Here is a 19447-nt window from a genome sequence, read left to right as displayed (position 1 = left end):
CAAACAGTAACAGAACCTGAGGGAATGGCCTGAAGTTGTGTTAGGGGAGATTTAGGCCAGATGCTAGAAAAAGGTTTTGTGCCCAGAGGGTGGCTGGGCACTGGAACAGGCTCCCCGGGGCAGTGGTCACAGCATCAAGGCTGACAGAGCTCAAGGAGCATTTGGACAGTGCTCTCAGGCAAACAGTGGGACTTTGGGGTTGTTGTGTGTAGGGCCAGGAGTTGGACTGGATGATCCTTGCTGATCCTTTCCAACTCAGGAAATTCTGTGACTCTGTGATTTGCATAAAGCCATTCCCAGAGATCACCAGCTACCTCAAATAATCACCACTTGCATCCCATGACTGCAAATCTCCCTGGGAGACTTTCACCATTACCAGGATTTCCCAGCAGGTCTTGGTCATGGTGTCCACAGAAAGCTTGAAACAGCCAAGATGGGCTGAAGAGCTAAATGATGAAGAGAATGTAGCAGCCCTAGTTCTAATTTGGCTCAATAAACTGTGCTCCTAAGCAACCCTTGGGGTCTTTCACAGATACCAGCATTCAGGAGACCAACTTCAAACTTCAATCAGAGGTGCTGCAGTGCCCCAGAGGAGAGAGATTTTGCTTCTTTGCCAGGAATGGCAGCATGTTTTGTGACATGCAATAGCTATGAAGTAAAAGGTAGATCAATATTAAGCACGATTTGGCTCTTCTAAGGGCAAGAGGAAGAACTAAGGAAGGACACAAGGACTGACAGAGACTCTAAGAAGGAAAACTCTAAGTTATGGTTCACACTAGCCTGAGGAAGAATCCATTTCCCTTTGGCATCCTTTCAGGTCCTTGTAGCAGAGACCTGGTGGGACAGCTCTCCATTGCCACTTAGAGACAAGAAATATCACTGATAGGACACTAGGCAGTAGCTCCTCCTGTGCCCTGGCATTGCATTTGTGTCAGTCAGCTAAGTCAGTCCTGTTTAATACATAAGACTAAAGACTAAACATTATGCACTGATACAACCACAAAATCAGTGCTGCTTTGCCCAGCAAATAATGGTATATGTCACTTCTGATTACAATTGGTTCAAGGGGGCAACAAACCACACAGTATGTGCAGCCTTCAAAGCACCTATTAAAAATACACTTTTATGTTGTAATTGCTCACTAAAAAAGATGCATCGATTTCTTTCCCTCACATCTGAGAAGCAATTGCACAGACCTATTCAGAAGAATGCATATAATATACTTGAAAAACTAAGCGTGAAAAATCAGTTTAGATTTCACTGAGTGTGAATTTGGGGAGAAAAATTATCCCTCCACCTTCTCACTACTAATGCAGTAGGGTTTATTTTTGAATGAAGGCAATATGAGCTTAAATTAAATGTCAAATATAATTTAACATTAAAGCATGAAGTGGCTGAGCATGTGCGTGTCAAAGCTAGCAGCTCTTCTGAGTGGTTAATTGCTATCTACAAAATAATAACCTATAAAAAGATCTCTCATTTTCAGTAGTGAGGCTTAAATTTACTGTACTGGAATAATTCTAACAAAATAGAGCTTAGAAGCCTTTTTAGTCACCCATGCCACATGAAGACACACAATGACAAATAAAAACATCTGCAATCTGGCTGCCTACTTCTCCCAGAGATGTCTAGACTCCTTTTATAATCAGCAATGAGAAACAGACACTTCTAGGCTGTAGTTCATCTTGTCCTAAACTAGATATCTAAAATAGGCCAGAAGAATCACATGTGAAAAATGCCCATTTCTCTCACTGACTGTAAAGGGAGCCAGCAGTGATTAATTCAGAGGTAGAAAGCTACAAGGCAAGGCGTAGTTTTGATTATTTTCTGCCAACATGATCAACTGACCAATTCTGCAATTACAATTTTTTTCCCCCTGACATCTGATAGGTAACTATTATTAGTGTTAGAAAGTGACTATTTTATGCATCATGCTGCCCACTTTAGAAAGTAGTGAAATCCTTGCCAAAAGAAACTCCCAGTCTGAGACTTTAGCTTTGGGGCAGAACTCCAGAAAGACATTACAGCAGCCAAAACAGCTAAAACTGAGCAAAACATTCCCAAGGGATCTAACCTTCCAAGCAGTTGCTTAATTCTAGCTACACAAATAGTCCCATGGGGCAGATAAAGACAACTTTTAAAATGAAGTGTTGGCTACCAGTGGGCAGCATTCTGTGTTCTGTTGTACAATGGACTGGCTAGAAGCCACCACTAAACCAGCTGAGTTCTACTTGAAGGAAGGGGCAGTTCCAGTAGAGGAGAAAAAAATGAGAGGACAACACATTTTTAATATTGGTACATTTCCTTCGCAAGGCTAAGTTATGAACTAAGTTTCCCTTTAATTTTTTTTTGTTTGGTGGTAGTCCTAAATATGTGAAAGTAAATAATACAGAATACAGCTAGACAACATCCTGATGTGTGAAGTTAACATTAAAAGCTATCACCCACTTCAGTTGATTCACAACTTCAATCCTTCAGTGTTTAGAACAATTAAAAATCTAAGATTTTTTCCAGAATGTGAAATAACAATATGTCATTATAATATCTCTATGCAACTATATCTACAAGAAGGAAGGAGGAGGAAGAAATTTGAGATAAGGAAAACAAGAAATGATTTTTGTAAAGGCATTATCACTGCGGTCAATGAATATAAAAACAATAAACTATAATTTTCATTATGATTTCTTGCTTGTTTCCAAAATTTTATATCCATCAATACAGAAGTTTTGATATAAAAGTTGAGAAGGGTCATGCAAATTACATGAGGGAGAGTGTTGCGAATTTTAATTAACAGAGAAATACGAACACTAAATACACCTTAAATGGCAAGAATTACTATATAATCATCGAGTTAGGCTTCTAAATACTAGATATAATAAGGAGTAAGTAACATGGATGAAAGAAATGGAGGGTAAGCAGGAACCCCAGGGGAACAAGTACACAATTCTTGTCCAAAACTTTCTACCAGAACAGCTGCCTCTAAGTGCTACAGCACTGCCTATTTACTTTATGATTAAAAACTTTGAAACCCAAGCAAGGCCTATGTCTCACTGAAAATCACTTTGTTTGCTCTCCAGTGTCCAAAGTCAGCACAGACAACGGGCAGGAGCCCAACACGGGACAAGGCCAAGGCAGCTCGTGCCCTGGTGCCACAGCCACGCTCTGCACAGCCATTGCCAAATGTGCAAATCGACAGGAGGCTTTTACACGGCGGCACGAGCCTCGGGACATCGTGCACTGACGCTGCCATCCTGCGCCGCTGCCAGCTTGGCCGCCGCTCGCCGTCTCTGTGGGCGCCTGGGTGCCAGCCATGAGCTCCTCCTGCCCGCTGGCTCTGGCCTCAGGGGCTGCCGCATTGGCAGCGGCGCCTCGGCACCGCCAGGGCGGTTCTGAGCCACCCACCTGCAGCAGGGGGGCAGCGGCCTTGGCCTGCCCGAGCCAGGGCTGTGTGCAGCTGGGGAGGAGCAGCAGCCATGGCAGCGAGCCCTCAGCCCTGGGATCTCTGGCTGATAAAGACACTGAGGCCCACAGCGCTATTTCCAGCCCTGGCACAGCACGCACAGGACAATCCTTGTCTGCTGCCATCCCTCCCTTTGACATCCCATAAACGAGCACAGGGTTGTTTCACGCTCCCAGCTAAGGTCTAAGTTGGTGTGGGCCTGGAGGGGAAGCCATATGAAGAGTGGCCTGGGGGAGACTGAAGGGAGACCTCACTGCAGTTCCAGCTTCATTGTGGGGTGAAGAGGAAGCACAAACATTGATCTTCTGATCTTTGTGGTGGCCAGCGACAGGACCCAAGGCTGCAGTTGCGTCAGGGAAGGTTTAGGTTGGATATTAGAAAAAAGCTCTAGAACCAGAGAGTGGCCGGGCTGTGGAACAGGCTCCCCAGGGCAGTGGTCACAGCATCAAGGCTGACAGAGCTCAGAGAGCCTTTGGACAGTGCTCTTGGGCACGTGGTGGGACTCCTGGGGATGGTCCTGTGCAGGGCCAGGAGCTGGACTCGATGATTCTTGTGAGACCTTTCTAACTCAGTTTATTCTATGATTCTTTGTATTCATGATTTCCAGTTTGATGACTGCTTGCTGATATGGCTCCTCCTCCCCATGTAGCTTGTGTTAAGTTGTTTACAACCTCAGTGCCTCTCCTGCTCTGTGACTTCTGCCAACCTTCTGCTGCGTGGGCTCACAAAGGGACATGGGACTGTCCCATGGTAACAGGCACAGGTGCACACCACAGAAAGCAGAAGGTTGTGCTAATCATATCTTCCTCATTTCAGAGGTATCCTGCATTTTGATTACTATTGCCAGCTCAAGACAGGAAAAACCAAAGAAAGACTGGCACTTTACTGGGTGTAAAAAGCACCAACTCAGCTTACTAAAAAAGACAGTATAACATCCAGGGGATGCTTGACTCTGTAGAGTGACTTGCATTGACCTTGCACTTCAAGAGGGATAGGAACATCCCTGTGCAGTGACTCAATGATTACATGGTGAGAACAGAAAGTGGGTCAGAAGAAAAGGCTTGTGTGGAAACAATGGCAGTAAAACTTGGGCAGGGCAAATGTTACTTAACCTGGCACAAGGTCTGCTGACAGCAGTCCAGCCAGAAATATTATCTATTTAACTGTTATTTATTCAGAACTGGTGCAGTGTGATGTAATCACTGATTTATATCATCTGGTTGCTTCTTTTTGGCTTTGGTTTTCAGGTTACTCTACAGACATAAAGATCTCTACACCTGCTACCTGAAGTCTGGTAGCTGCTCCTATCAGTGCCATGATGCTTCATTAACATATTTCACCAGCAACTCTAGTCTTCTGTATACCTGAGGTCATAATTAATGTTTTAAAATAAGAACTAAATACTTTACCTGGCAAGAGAGGCTCTGAATACCTTCCAGATCATCATACTGGTCATCGTATTAAAAATCTACTTGCAGTATTTTTTGTATGGTCTCCTAGTCTTACACAAGTTGAACTCCATCATAAATAATTAAGACCTTTGAAACCTCAAGATTTGCTGATTTAACAGAAAAGATATGTTGTAGCAGATAAACTTCAGGAAATTTTGCTGAGGTGGTTTAGATGTTACTGCTCTCAGTTATTTTTCCCATCTTTCTGCCAAAGTTACTGCCCCTGGACAGAAGGACAAACTAAAACCTGGGCCTGTATCTCAGACAGCCCCTTCAAACTGCTGAGATATCAGTCTGCAAAGGGATGTCCTTGAAGTACAGATGTCCAGTCTTTTTCTGTTGACCTTGACACAGGGCAGAGTTGAAATAAATATCGCCATCAAAAGCCTTAATAACAAAATATATAACCCCAAAAATATATAAAAGCGACCTCCGTTTTCTCTCCCACTTGTTCTCAATGAATTCAAGTCACAGCCTTGTATCTGTGCAACTGTCCTGTCTCTGCTAGCTGCTAATTTTAGCCAGGGTACTCCATTATAGGGCAAGATAAAAAGCAAGTTATGAAAGGATGTGAGGCATAGCTTTACTAAACCTTTTATATTTTTAAGTTCCTCACTCAGCTACCAAATACCTTTTCTAGTTCTCTCACAATTCTAGCACAGAGAATGGAAACACAAAGTGCCAAACAGATGCAGCTATTTGTAAGAAAAAGCCAAAACCTTCTGTCCTCTCTCAATGATCTCTGACTTTCAGAATCTTGCCTTAACATTCATCAAATATTCCCTTTGTCTGCTGTCATCCCTCTTAAATACATAAAGAGCTCATTCATGAATGTATAAACTTTTGTCAGTCTCTAAAGTAAATGGAGTTTTCTTTTAAAATGCTTTAAATCAAACTCACTCAGTGCATGGTGCTCTGTACTGTTATTCTCCTTTCTTCAGAGACTGTGTCTGCTTTTGATCCTTTATTCCTGACTTCTCCCTAGCACTGATTCCTCTGTCAATTTGGGAGCTGTGCCCTGTGTTAATGTTTAGGCAGAGTATTTTGATGTTTTTCCTGTCTCACTTTTTAAAAAATTCTCTCCTAAAACTGGTGCTGATGAAGGTTAAATATGCTCAAGGAAAATGTAATTGAGACTTTTGTTCTCCCCCTCCATCAGCACCCCATTTTATGAAGAAATAATCAAGTAAATGTTGAAGGACCAGAGATTCCATTTCAGATGCATCAACCTCTGCACCTGCACAGATAACCAAGTTTGGTTCATACCACTACAAGTATTAGGGCCCAAAGTCACAAAGGACCAAAGACCACAGTCCAGGAAAAAGTTTCTCTTCAGGAAGCAGTACTCAGTTTCTAAATTTCCTACTTGAACCTATTGCATGCTGAGGGAAAAATGATCTTGCATGGCTAAGCCATTTCTGTCATTCTGTGAAAGGATCCCACCACTTTGGATTCAAGAGTCAGGCCATCTTTTCCCAAAAAAAATTCAATATTCTTTGGCCATTGCTTCGTGTAATACCTTTCTCTAATGGTTAAATCCTCTCTATTATTCTAGTGACAAGACTGGCAACAAAGCAGCAGACACTGAATCAACTTTAAGACAGAACAGCTGAAAGAGCAAAGAAATCTTTCTTCAGTGTATCTGTGTATATATATATACACACACACAAATTTATTTTTGTATAAACTTTTGCATTACACTCACTTGCAGAGATAGAGACGTCTCTGTTAAGAAGCAATGGAGAACTCTGAGATAGAGTAATTGGAAACGTGTCCCTCTGCAGCTCCTATTCACTGCTGGTGTTCAGCAATAAAAAGAGAATTGCAACCATGAATCACAAACACTACTGTGCTGTCTTAATACTGCCTTTCAAGAACTGAAAAGACAAATACCACTTAGTCAAGGAGAAACCCTCATATATCTGATACACCTCCAAATGCTCTGTGATTAATCTTTTTTCTTAAAACCAAACAAAACAAAACAAACAGTGATTGAACAAAAAAATCCCACATCCGACAATCTAGATTTCTAAAGCTTTGATGGAATGAGGCCACTGGTGAGCAACAGTAGAACTTTACATAGAAAAACACCCCAAACACTTTACTAAAGCGATCAAAAGAGCTATTCTTTTAGGTAGTTTTGGGGTAAATAAAACAACACTTACTCCTTTAAGTGATTTGTTTGCATTAAATGATTCATTTGCATTTATTTGTCTAATCCCAGAGAGGTTATTGTGCTGCAGCATACTCACACATTCAATTGGGCTATTCTTTAAAGCCAAGTGGTGTGGCTTCTAAAGTGGGAGTGTGGATGCTGGATTGCAGCAGAGTTGGAATCCACTACATAAATTGAAAGAGTTGGCTATTCTTTATTGTCTGTATCACATTTGCTTGTTGAAAGAACATCAACCTTTCAGCAGTGGGAAGCGGGTGGCCTGGGGAGCAGGAGGGATTCCTGAGGTGCCATGTGGCCCTTTGGGAACCCCTGTGAGATGAGCTTGCAAAAGCTCTGGTGGCTGTCCCTATTCTTGCTGTGAGCACTTTTTGAACAGCTTCCATAAGCCTCTTCAGGATTATGGTCTCATAGTGCTTAGCTGGAAAGCAATGAGAGTTTGTAGTGCAGATCCTTCCACAACATCATGAACAGCCCTCATGCTTCAAGGAAGGATGGGAAGGTTTTGGTTAGGCTGGCTGCCATTGCCGCTTTGGCTTACATGCTCTTGCTGCTTCTCTTGCCCCATCTTGGGCCCTCATTGGCATCAGGGAGCTGAACCAAGAGATTACAAAGAGTATGAAGTTTTGTGCGTTTACCATCATGGACTGCGTCAGCATGATTGATCACAGGTTCAATAGAAGAAGGAAAAAGGATCCAGATAGCTGGGATAGGTCAGAAGAAAGTTTTTACAATGGTTTAACTATATTCTTAAAACATACCGCCAGTCTATCTATCTATCTATCTATCTATCTATCTATCTATCTATCTATCTATCTATCTATCTAATCTATCTATCTATCCATCCTCCCCCATGTGGCAGGATTTAGGAGCTGTGGTTGAAAGAGACACTTACGTAAGTGCTAATCCAATCGGAATAAATGGTGGCATTTAGGCAGGGGCAATGTGGGGGTGAGACAGCCATTACATAATGCAATTGGAGATTTATCCACCAAAGCTTTACACTTGGAGTGGGACAAACTGGGTGTCCCAGAAACCAGTAGTTAAACAAACACTGAATTTGTAAACCCATTCAGAATTTGTAAAAAGTATTGTTGTTTTATTACAGTTATTTATCTTGATCGCGTTTGTTCTGCTTAGAAGAAATAAAACACAGGCGCTCTTTGCCTTAATTGCTGGGTCTATTCTTTAGTAAACAATGAAAAGTGATTAGAGATGTTTTTTGGCATGCACAGTCCAAAACCACCTAGTGAGAGTTCAAAGAACAAAGCAAATGCTTATTGAAAGAAATTACTCAGCTAACTAAACTTGTATATCTTCGAGTCAGACATTTTTTCGGCATCTTTACCCCATTTATCAATGCACAATTACTGTCACTATTGTGTTGTGTCATTAGGCGTAAGGTTACAAGTGCCAGTCGGAATAAAAAAATTGCAGTAATGTTGGCATAATTTTTCATTATCATCTTCATTAACCACAGCTAGTGGGAGTAAGAGTTTATCCTTGCTGTTGTCATTGTCATGACAACGCTTCCAAAGCTTGTCTGCCGAGAGTTCACCAGATACAAAAAACTGAATGTCCTCATTATTCCACTTCTCACACTCTCACCCATGCCAAGGGTGATCTGAGATGCACAGGGCCCTTGATTTATCCCCTGTGATTTCTCTTGACAGCCTGGTATGGTGTCTCAGCTTAAGGCAATCGGTCTGATTTCACAGTTTAATTACTGCTAATCTGAAGGAGCGTGGCCAATGCTAATGAGCCAGCAGCAATCAAAGCAGTAATGGCTAAACTCACCCTGTTTCATTCTTCTTTTTTTCTTTTTTTTTTATTAAAACACCCTTGTCCAAAAATAAGCAAGTAATTTCTCCTTTTCTGCAAAACTGCAGTGAAAGAACAGATGAGCTTCATGTATAATTTGGTGTTATTTCAGAAGCAGACCATAAGATTCCTTTATATTTTGCACTTAAACAGCTGTTTAATATTAGTTTCCAAACAGCTTTGACTCAAGAAAAGGATCAATAATTAGAAAACACTCATTAGCAGATCACTAGCTCAACCACAGAACATCCATGCTGGCACACTGGGCCCAAATTTTGGATGGAGATCTCCTTGATTTTTGCAGCTGGGCATCACTGAATTATGCAGTGAATAGAAAAATCTCCAATGGCACTGCAAAAGAGAAACTAGAATACCCATAAAGGGAGTTACTGTAATTACAAAACTGGATAACAATCCACCCTGCAAAATGACCTGTGCCTTCAGTTAGCACCATGTGACAGCAGCAACTTGCACAGTCTCCCTTTTCTTGATCTTCTCCCCTATTGCTGAAATAGATGAAGAAAAGCATGGAAAAAATCTTCAGAACTGATTTTTGCCAATTGTGCCAGTCAATGACCTGGAATAACTATAGGAAAATAAAAAAAATTGGGTGGGCCTTGCATCTGCTTTTCCATACCTCCTGCAGCTGTGTTAGAAATTTCTTCTGAAATTTTCCTTGTTTTTTTTCTTCCTCAGTAGAACTTTAATTTAAAATATTCACAAAACTTCACTGTAATGATTTGATTAAGATACAAAACCTTTCACTCTTTAATGACTCTCCAAACAGGAAGTCACCTATTAGAAGCAAAAGCCCCAGCACCAGTGTAAATCCAGACTACTTCAGCCACCTCCATGCAGATATTCCATGTTTACTCTGGTGAGCCTATGTGGTTAATTTGGAATGGAACTCTTACTCTTTGGAATGAAGAAGAAAAGCTGTGTTTCAGTGCTACTGTGTGTGATAAATGATATGTAAATAGAAGGTTAGGCAATATTTTGCTTGTTAAATGACATGGTAAGATGATGTATAGAGAAATCCTCCATAAAGAAAAGGTTTTAGAGCAAATTTTGAAGAATATGAACTGCTTGTCTCGTGCTTGTCTCAAGGCTTATCTGCCAGTACTTGAAATTCGGTGTTCCACAGTTAACCTGAGAGAAAATATTTTTTTCACAATTTTGTGGCACTAGGACTACCCGACCAGTGCACAAAATCACATGTTCTTTGCAAAAAAAGATGTTTAATAAGCCAGTAAATATTAGGATGCAGGATTTGCTTTTTACAGCAGCATCATTTAAATGTGTAAGACAGTAAGACAGTGGCCCTTTGTAAGATTAAGTCTATTATAAACTGTTTAATCTCAACCATTCATTAAAAAGCTGTTCCATCCATGATTGTTTCACACTCACAATGTTGTATTCGAAAATACAAAAGTCCAGATTGTAATGCTACAGAGATCAGTTATTGCACTCTTCTAAAAAAAATATAACTTCTTTTTTCCCTTTTTTTTAAACTCTGACTCAGTACAAAGAAAATAATGCTATGGGTACTCACAAAAATATGGCTATTTCCATAAGATATATGAGTGAAAGAGAGTGTCACAAGAGGGGAACATCATTCTAATAATATTTTGTACTTCATCATAGCACTGTCAGAAGATGCCAATGGAGACTCTAAGTCATTTTAAAGAACCACTTCATTTACAGGGAAGGAGTTCACTCCTAATTAAGTTGGAAAGCCTCCAGGGCTTTCTTCAGCCTTTGCAATTCTGATTTCCTCAGAGAACTCTTGGTAAATCTAAGAGATCCAGAGATTTCAGTGTGATTAAGACCCTAAAGACACAGACATTAAAATAGCAGTAGTCAAACTATGCCATAAACCTCACACTAAAAAAAAGAAAACAAAACAAACAACCTGTCAACAACAGCTCAGGTTAACACAACTAGAAGTCTGTTGGAATGACAATAATACAGCATAGTTATGGAGAACAAATGGCAAAAAAGAAAAGAAGGAAAAAAGTCTAGGTCCAAACTACTTGTCTCCCTTAGCACAGCTCCTAGGAGCAAAATTCAAACTGTGTATGAAGGAGTTACAATTCTCTTATTTTCTCCCTTAGAATGGTTCTATATGGCAAGAATTTAATCAGGTGCCACCGAACTGATGTGGTATAGCTACATGAAAGATCTGAAGCCCTGTAAATAAAACTAACCTTTCCATATAAGGCTGAATTCTGTCATTTGTTTCACTGAGAAACTCCCCAAATCTATCAGTAAAACAGGCAAAGGAGAAGAAAGATAGCATAATAATAATAATAATAATAATAATAATAATAATAATAATAATGATAATTTACAACTCTAAGATGAGAATCAAATAACCTGATTTCCACTTACACCCCTATTACCTCATTCTGAACTAAACTGTTTATGTCTAGCATAGCAGTGGACTGTCCATATATACCCACTCTGACAGAGAAGGCAAGGAAATATGCATTCTTATTTGTAGTTTGTCCTTTTTTATTGAATATCCTTCAGAAGGTCTAGGTTGATAAGGAGTTGTCAGTCAAGAGTAAGTAGCAAACACAGGGACTTGGGCAAAATTGAGGCCTTGTAAATTTGGGTCAAAGAGAGCAAGCTGCACTGAAAAGAAGTAATTTTATGTCATTCTGAATAATGGAAAGTACCACAGCCATTGAATTATCCTTCTCTTCCCATAAATGGGAATTACTAGCAGAAGTGGAAAGCCTTTTTGTTACAAAAGCGATAGAAGCATCAAGTTAGAGATGTCATTAACAAATGTAGGGTATTTTAGTGAAGAGTGGTGTGATGGAGCCCGTGACAAAGGAAACACATTGATGAGAAAAGACTTCTAAAAAATGATGCAGGGACACATTAATCACATGGAGGCAATGAAAACCAAAGAACAGACTGTCAAGAAATCTCAGCTGATTTCCTTCCGGATGTGGTGAATTAGGAGGTCATCTGCTTCAGTCAGCCGTGGACTGGCATCCTGGTACTCTCCCCCAAAAAGGAACTGCTCAGATAATAATCTGCCATAGAGACCAGACCCAGAGCTGCTGAGACTGCAATTCTTGCACAGATAGAACTGCTCGATTTTTAAGTTACAATAAAGCAACTGCCTTCTATTATTCTAAAATAATGTTACTGCTGAGGTTTTTTTATTGCAAGACAGGAGTGAGACTGCAGTATCAGGTCACTGCTGTGGAAAAGAAGGGATCTGAGTAATCACACAGAAGAGTCAGGAGAGGGGGCATTTGAAGTGAACACAAAGGGAGAAAATGAAAATGAATAAAATTGGAGTGATCTTCAAACAGAAACAGACGTCAGAGGCAAAGGAAAATAAAAGAAAGCAAACTTAGTTTGTTTAGCCACCAAGACTAATTCCTCTTCCTGTTAGAAAAGACCTTCATAGATCAAAGTATTAGAGTGCTCTGAATTTCACTTGGGCTACCAGTGATATCCTGATTAGATTTGTATTTAAACAGAATTCTCATACATTTCAATTATCAGAATCATTGGCGCCAAGTGCTCTTTCAAGTTAGACCTAAATTATCCATTCTCTAACAAAAAGTGAAAAGGCATACAATATTGATACCCAACATTGCTCTGCAGAGCCATATATACTTTTAGCGGTCATGAGCATAAAGAGAAGTGTTCTGTATTCATACAGTTCCACTGGCAAACTTAACACTTGCTTCAGCAAGCAAAAGCAAGCTCATTCTTGGCTTTTAATTTCTTTAATATCTAAAGGCTAGGCTTTCATCCTAGTCTTCAAAATTGTTCTTTGGAATAATTCTTCCTGTGTGCCCAAAATGATAAAAGAAAATAATTAAAAGATACTACAAAAGGTACTGATTTTCATGTATTTAGGCTAGGCACCTTCTAAAAACAAGTGCCCTTGATGGTGTGCCATTTGAGGGGTAAAACCAGAGGTACCCCAAACCAGGGCTCTCTTTTAACAATGATGTGTGATCTAGGGGGTTGTACATTTCCATATTCCTAGCAGAGAAGAGGAATCTAATATCTGTGATACAGCCCTGAAAGATAAACATGTTCAGTGCTACTGACAGACACTGCAATACCACCCAAACACAACAAAGAGAAATGAAAGGTAACTCCAAAACAGGTCTGGGCACCAATGAGAATTGTAGCTGTTACTTAAATGCACACGGACATATATAAGGAGAGAACATTGATTTTTCACTTAAAACTCCTCAGACTATGAATTTTGTAAATATGTGCTATTCTGACTAAACACCTACATTTTGACTCCAGGATTTTAAAATCACAAAGACTTTTCTGGTTTTTTGCAAGGTGGTTGCATATTGTCTCAACTTTTACTTGCTGTTTTTCAGTTTACCCTAGGGATCATGCTGTTACTAGGTCTTAACACTGTAAAATTATGAAGAACAGGCAGGATAATAGGGAGAATTCATCAACACAGTTTTTCAGCAAATAATCTTCCAGCTTATACCAGAATTTTACTGCACAAAGATGATTCTGAATCACAATACAGCAAAAAAAAATTCATCAGTTCTTGATGCTATTGTGGACCTTTGCCTGCTTTGTGGCTGCCCCCATCCTCCCTACTCTGCTACTGAAAGCTGAAAGCTGCCTCTTTGCACTCACGGTGTTTTCTCCCAAATCCCTTCCAAAGTATCTGCACAAGATGCTACTTATACTCCCAGATACTTTCCTTATTATAGCAACTTTCTCTAAAGGATGATGCTGTCTACCTCATCTGCAAGACACAGTAGAAAGTAAAGATGCTCTAAAATGTCATCCAGATGTATCCTTCTCACAATCTCCTGCTCAGTGTCATCTGTAAGTTCCAGTTTCTGTGTGGGACCACATGCAGTTACCTGGGACAGAGATCAGTTATTTCCCCATCTCACAAGATGTACCTTTGAAACTCTAATAATAATGCACTATAATAACAATTAAATATCAAAGACTGTTTGCAGCTTTTCCCTTATTGTGAGGAAGTTACAAGTGAAACAAATCTACAATATATTTTGAACACCACACCACACAACCAACATATCTGAATTATAGTTTTCTCTTGTTTGATAGTTTAAATAATTTTAGAAAAATGTTAGGTGCACACCTGCTGTGTCTACTGAATACTTTGTCTGGAAGGCAGGATAACCTTACCCACAATTCACAGCTCTCTTGCACAGAAAAATAAACAGAAATTATAGTGTGAATTCATTGGTCAGGTTCAGGTCTTATTTCAAGTAGGTAAAATGTCTGAGCTGGAAAATTTAGATATAATTCATATATGCAGTGTGTCCTCTTGGGATCCTGTAGGGTGTAACTGTCCATTACCCAGTTCTACCTCATCACGTGAAATTCCAGAGTCAGAACCTCACTTTGCTTCTCATCAGTGAGAAGGAAGAACATCAAAGGACCTTCCACTTCTAGAGAGAAACAAGGTCATCATCATTATCGGCGACAACAGCTCTAAATGGATGTACAAAACTTTTGCAGAGTTGGAAATGTGGCACAAAGAAGCTCAGATGCAAGCTGTTTTGCATTATCCAAAGTCTCTGTGCGCAGCACTTTTCCTTTTTAACCCTTCTGTACAAAACAGCAGCTCTTTAAAAGGATGCCAGCAGCCTCCCTGCCATTTTTGTGGCAATATTTAGTATTCACAAAGTCACGTTTCGAGGTGTCAGTAGCTGCAGCTGTCCTTATTTGTGTGGTCCCAAAAATAAGGTTTGAATATGACTTCTACTTATATGGCCTGGTGAGTCTGTCAGCCTGCAGCCCCAGCCTTTAGCAGATGGCCATGTTTAGCCAGTGAGCCACAGGAATGACAAAGATCAAGAGCCATCTCTCCTTACACCATTAAGAAGGCACTGAAGCACAATTCTGAGAAGGGGCTCCAGGGTATTTACATATATAAAGCAGAAAAAAAAATCATTCTTAATTCTAAACTGTTTAATCGCTTCAGTTGAAATGATGAGCTAAGTCAGGCCATTCTACCTGCCCCTACTATTTAGTTGTCTCACATGACAGCCAGTGTCATCATCCTCTACAATAATCTCTGTAGGACAGAAAGAAAACCAAACACACACCTTCCATTTCAAATTATTTTTAGTATGTTGTATGAGTCATCTTTGTCAATATAACCCAGAGGATATTGAATGCCTTTAGAAAAGCTAACTCAGGTTACTCTTTCCATCACACCATTAAGCATATCTAGCATTAAGTCATGCCCTGTAATTTTTTAAATGTTAAGCTTTGAACCCATGTTCCTCAAATAAGAAGGCATCTGATTTTTTTATATATATGTTACTTGCAAACATGTAAAAGAAAAAATGTGCATGAGCAATCTTTAGGGTCCCTGTTTGATATCTTCATTTGATTCAGTACATAGCAAGAGATGCAACACATATGTTTAGACCTAGCTTAATTGCTACCAAGAATTATTTTTGTATTGTTTTGTATTTGCTCTTTCCCAGCTATGCTAAAACAACACCAGTGGATGGTAATAGGCAGTGACATAAACATTTTATACTTATGTATAAAATACTAAGCATTAGTATTGTCTACTTGTCTCCTTTAAAAATCTTCTTTAGCAATAAAAGAGTCAATATCATCCTAGCTGGACATCAAGTAACTCATTAGTGCAATGAAGGCAGTCCGCTTCTCTCTTGTTTTAGACCATCTTGTGACTCAGACAATCTCATCTCGTTGGTTTACACTTAATTTGCCTCATTATCTTTTTAAGCATAAAAAGATGGTAACTTCTTTGCTACCTAAATAAAGACTCTGGACATAACAAAACACTCCCCACAGACAAAAAAAAAATAAAAATCTCCTGGTTAAGACGCTTTTAGTCTGTCTTTGCCTGCGAAAACCACACACACACACAAAAAAATACAGACTACACTGTAAGGATATTTCTCATTTCTCCTTTGCCTTAGGCCAAAGGTACCTGGGCTACTGAACAAGAAAATTTTCCCTCACCAATGACCAATTTTAGAGTTGTGCCCCTTCGTGGCTGTTACTTGAGACAGTTTAACTAGTCTCAAGTGCTCTTTAGCACTAGCCTGAGGATATGCCTGTTCCTACCTCCAGTCCTCCTCCAAGAACCCTCAGCTTAACATAAAGAAAGCAAGAGAGTGTGATGGACCAAAAAAAGAAAAAAAAAGTCCCCTAAACAACTATAAGGGAAGCCAGAAAGATGGGGAGAGGGAGAAAAAGTTTGTGTTTCTTGAAGTACCAGCAGAGCACACACTGAAAGTAGAGTGGGATGGGGACTTCTTCCCTTCAGAAAGATGGGAAAAGTACTAAAAAAAATCATAATACCATTTTCCTGGCTTGAGCCAGGCTGGTCCATTCTCATCAAGGAAAGCATGTAAAATATCCAGACAATTGAAGATAGCAGAAAAAAGGATTCTTTTACTGTCCTCATTTAGCCCAAAGCTGCCAGATGATTTTCCCCTAACATAAACTTCTAGTTTCCATCTAGAAAGATTTTGTGTTTCCCTGAGCTGGAAGTTATAACCAGACCATTGTATTTATCAACCTTTGCTGCACCTTTCTGTCTTGAATTTGTCCAATCTTTTCTTAAAGCTCTTTAAACATGTGGTGTCCAAAGCATCGTGCATCAATGAAATCCTCAATTTATTTTGCATTAGGAATTAAAAGCACTTTCCTGCTGCCTAGCAATTTCATGGTGCTCCTGCTTGTCATTCTGTGGTAGCAGGGGATGACCAACTCCTCCCTATATGCTCTAGATCATGTATAATGTTGTACCTGCCTTTACATCTTTCTGTTCACGCTATTAATGCACACACAAGACTCCTTTCTCCACAGCATGAAGAGATTTGGTACATACAGTTTCTACCTGTATAGAAACTGCTCAATTCCCCTGTTCAGGCACCTTCTCTGCAGCTCTGTCACATCCAGCTGCAGACAGGGTAACAAAAGCTGCACATAGCTTATGAAACACAGGAACATCACAAGTTAGAGCTGGAAGGTATTTTCTTTTCTGTTCTGTTCCTTTTCCAGTAACTCCTTTTTGTCTGATGAAGTTGCATTTTTACAAGCTTCTGGGCTGTGTGCCAGCATGATGTGAGATGACTTGATGTTTTTAGTATTATTCTTCTAAACTCTGACTTCTCAGCAGTCGTGTCCTGTGGGATAGCTTCCAGGGAAAGAAATGAATTGGCCATGACTGAAGTGTCACTGCTACCTGTGTACCAGCCACCTCTGCTACAGATACCATCTCAAAGCAAGTGTTGCTGCTCTGGAAAGGTCCCTGTGGGAGAAGGCAGGTCCACACCATGGCTGAGCAGCTGCATTAGACACCACAGTATTCTAATGTAATTAGAAAACAGCTGGGAAGGAACAGTCAATTGTTTTTTGGCAGTCACGGCCAATTTTGCACCAATGCAAATGATGAATCAAATCCTGTAAGTTTACAATATCTGCTGAGAGCATAACAGCAGAAGCCATGCTAATGATTTTAAATCTTGTTTATGCCATTTTTGGCTGATGGACTAGTCCCCTGTCCCCAAGAGGCCTCCAGTGTGAAGGAATTCCCACACACTGCACCATAACACCTATGGGCAGGGGCGAGGAGAACCAATCAGTAGGGTATGGAAGTCAGGCAGCCACCTTGCAGCCACAACTAAACATAGTGTGCTCTTCTTTTCTGGAGCAAAACCCATGCATTGAACCATGCATTACCCAGCCTCAGCAAATAAACATAAAATTTTCAAGACAGATTAACACAAAGTATCCCCTTACTACCGGGCTGTTCCTCCCTGACCATCCAGCCCAGTCCAGACACTATATAGTAATGCATCAGAAACAGGCATGCAGGAGGAGAGTGTTATTCCTTTAAACATGTTCCTCACACCACTTCTTTTAACAAATATTTAGTTCTCTTAAGGCTATCGAATACAGCCTGTAAACTATCGACTGCTCCTAAAATGTGTGCAACTTTACTACCTCAGTGAGGATGACAACCTCTAGGGCCACATCCTCTTGCTGAGGCCCCCCACATGATCTTTTGAAATTATTGCATGTGTCAACTGGGACTGAAAATGCTTCATAGGAGAATAACTGCTAAAAATATATTTTTGTGTTTGTAGCAGTTCCTGTTAACATGAGCAAATGGAAACCACTTAGCAATGTTTGCCTAAGTGCAAACTTTGAGATAAAGATGTTAGAAACAACATTTCAAAATGGCCCTTTGCCCTTCTTGTTCTGGCCCAAAAATAGCTGCATGTAAGTCTTGAGAAGGCAGTACTTTTGGCCAGATAGTCAATAATTTTAATAGAACTAGCATGGGACAGAAATGCCATCCAAAAATGGATTCGTGTTTAATCTGGTAATCTGATCCCATATGGCACTTTAAAGAGTGGGAGGAATTAGTGTTTGCTGCTTAAAGAAATTATCCAGAAAATGACTGCTGAAGACAGACCAAATAGTACCTCATCAGCATTCAGTGTGAAAAAGGCAAACAACACACAAAAAGGAACAAGGGAAGTTAAAAGGTGAGCCAGCAAAGAAAGCCAAAATTTGTTCCTGCATGGCTGGGAAAGGGATAAAAATCAGGTGATAAGGGCAATCTCACAAAGTACTGGATATAAATAAAGAGGAATTAGAATATATTGCACAGGAGGGTAGAAGACAGTTTAAAAACCAAAGTTAACAATAAGGCAAGCACCATCTTTAAATGCCCATTCACCTTCTCTGCAGTTCTGAGGTGTTAAGAATGCAGAGTTTTGTCCCATAGTTATTCCTAATCATCCTAATAAGAGAAGCAAAGGTCTGGGGCATAAGGATCATGATGACAAACTTGGTTCTGACACTTAACTGGGCTTTATTTCACAGTTTCAGGATGCATTTCTGGGAGGCAAAATAGGCTAATGTGGCTTTCTGCCTTTGTCCCTCAGTCCCGCAGTTGTTTGTCTGTGTGACCTTGTGATGAACTACATGAAGAATCTGAACTTACAACCAATCCTGTATAAGAACCACAAGAAAGGGCTGAGTATAGTTTTAATATAGCTGAGGTCAACCAGTTCATCTATAGCCATGCAAAAAAGTGGCAGTGGCAGAACTGAGGAGCCACCCCTGGAGTGAACAGTTGGAGCTAAATGGAATAAACAGATGGAGTTGAAGAGGAGAAAAGCGGGAACAGCTCACGCTGCCTTTGATGCCAAGAGCGACGTCCGCAGAAACACAGCCTCAGAGCTCCCAGTTTGTGCTGTCTCTGGAAGTGTGTTCATATCTGCATAAACACAGTAAATACAGCCTTTGTGCTAAAAAAGAATTGTAATGGCCAGAGAATAAAAATAGCTGAGGGATGAAATGTGATGAACAACCAAAACACTTCAGATTCGGGCAGGCAGAACAATAATGTCATGATGCTTTTCTGGTCTCCGCCTGTCAGGAGGCTCAGCTAGCCTGACCTGCCCCATGTTGGCAAATCCCTTTCATGACATCCACCTTCCACTTGGCCCACCCCCAAAAATCCTACAAGGTATGAGGGGTCCTTCTCTT

The 19447-nt window shown here is 40.3% G+C and overlaps 1 protein-coding gene across 1 annotated transcript in view; it reads right to left on the bottom strand.

Annotated features, from left to right (window-relative positions):
* The window catches only part of PTPRN2 (protein tyrosine phosphatase receptor type N2), a gene marked incomplete at both ends in the record, with an annotated part of 628010 nt that overhangs the window by 140923 nt on the left and 467640 nt on the right, over window positions 1-19447 (bottom strand). The gene's annotated exons all lie outside the window — the stretch shown is intronic.

The sequence above is a fragment of the Fringilla coelebs genome (assembly GCF_963513975.1).
Source record: "Fringilla coelebs genome assembly, chromosome: 1".
NCBI classification, from domain to species: Eukaryota; Metazoa; Chordata; class Aves; order Passeriformes; family Fringillidae; genus Fringilla; species Fringilla coelebs.
This window is presented reverse-complemented; position numbering and strand designations above follow the sequence as displayed.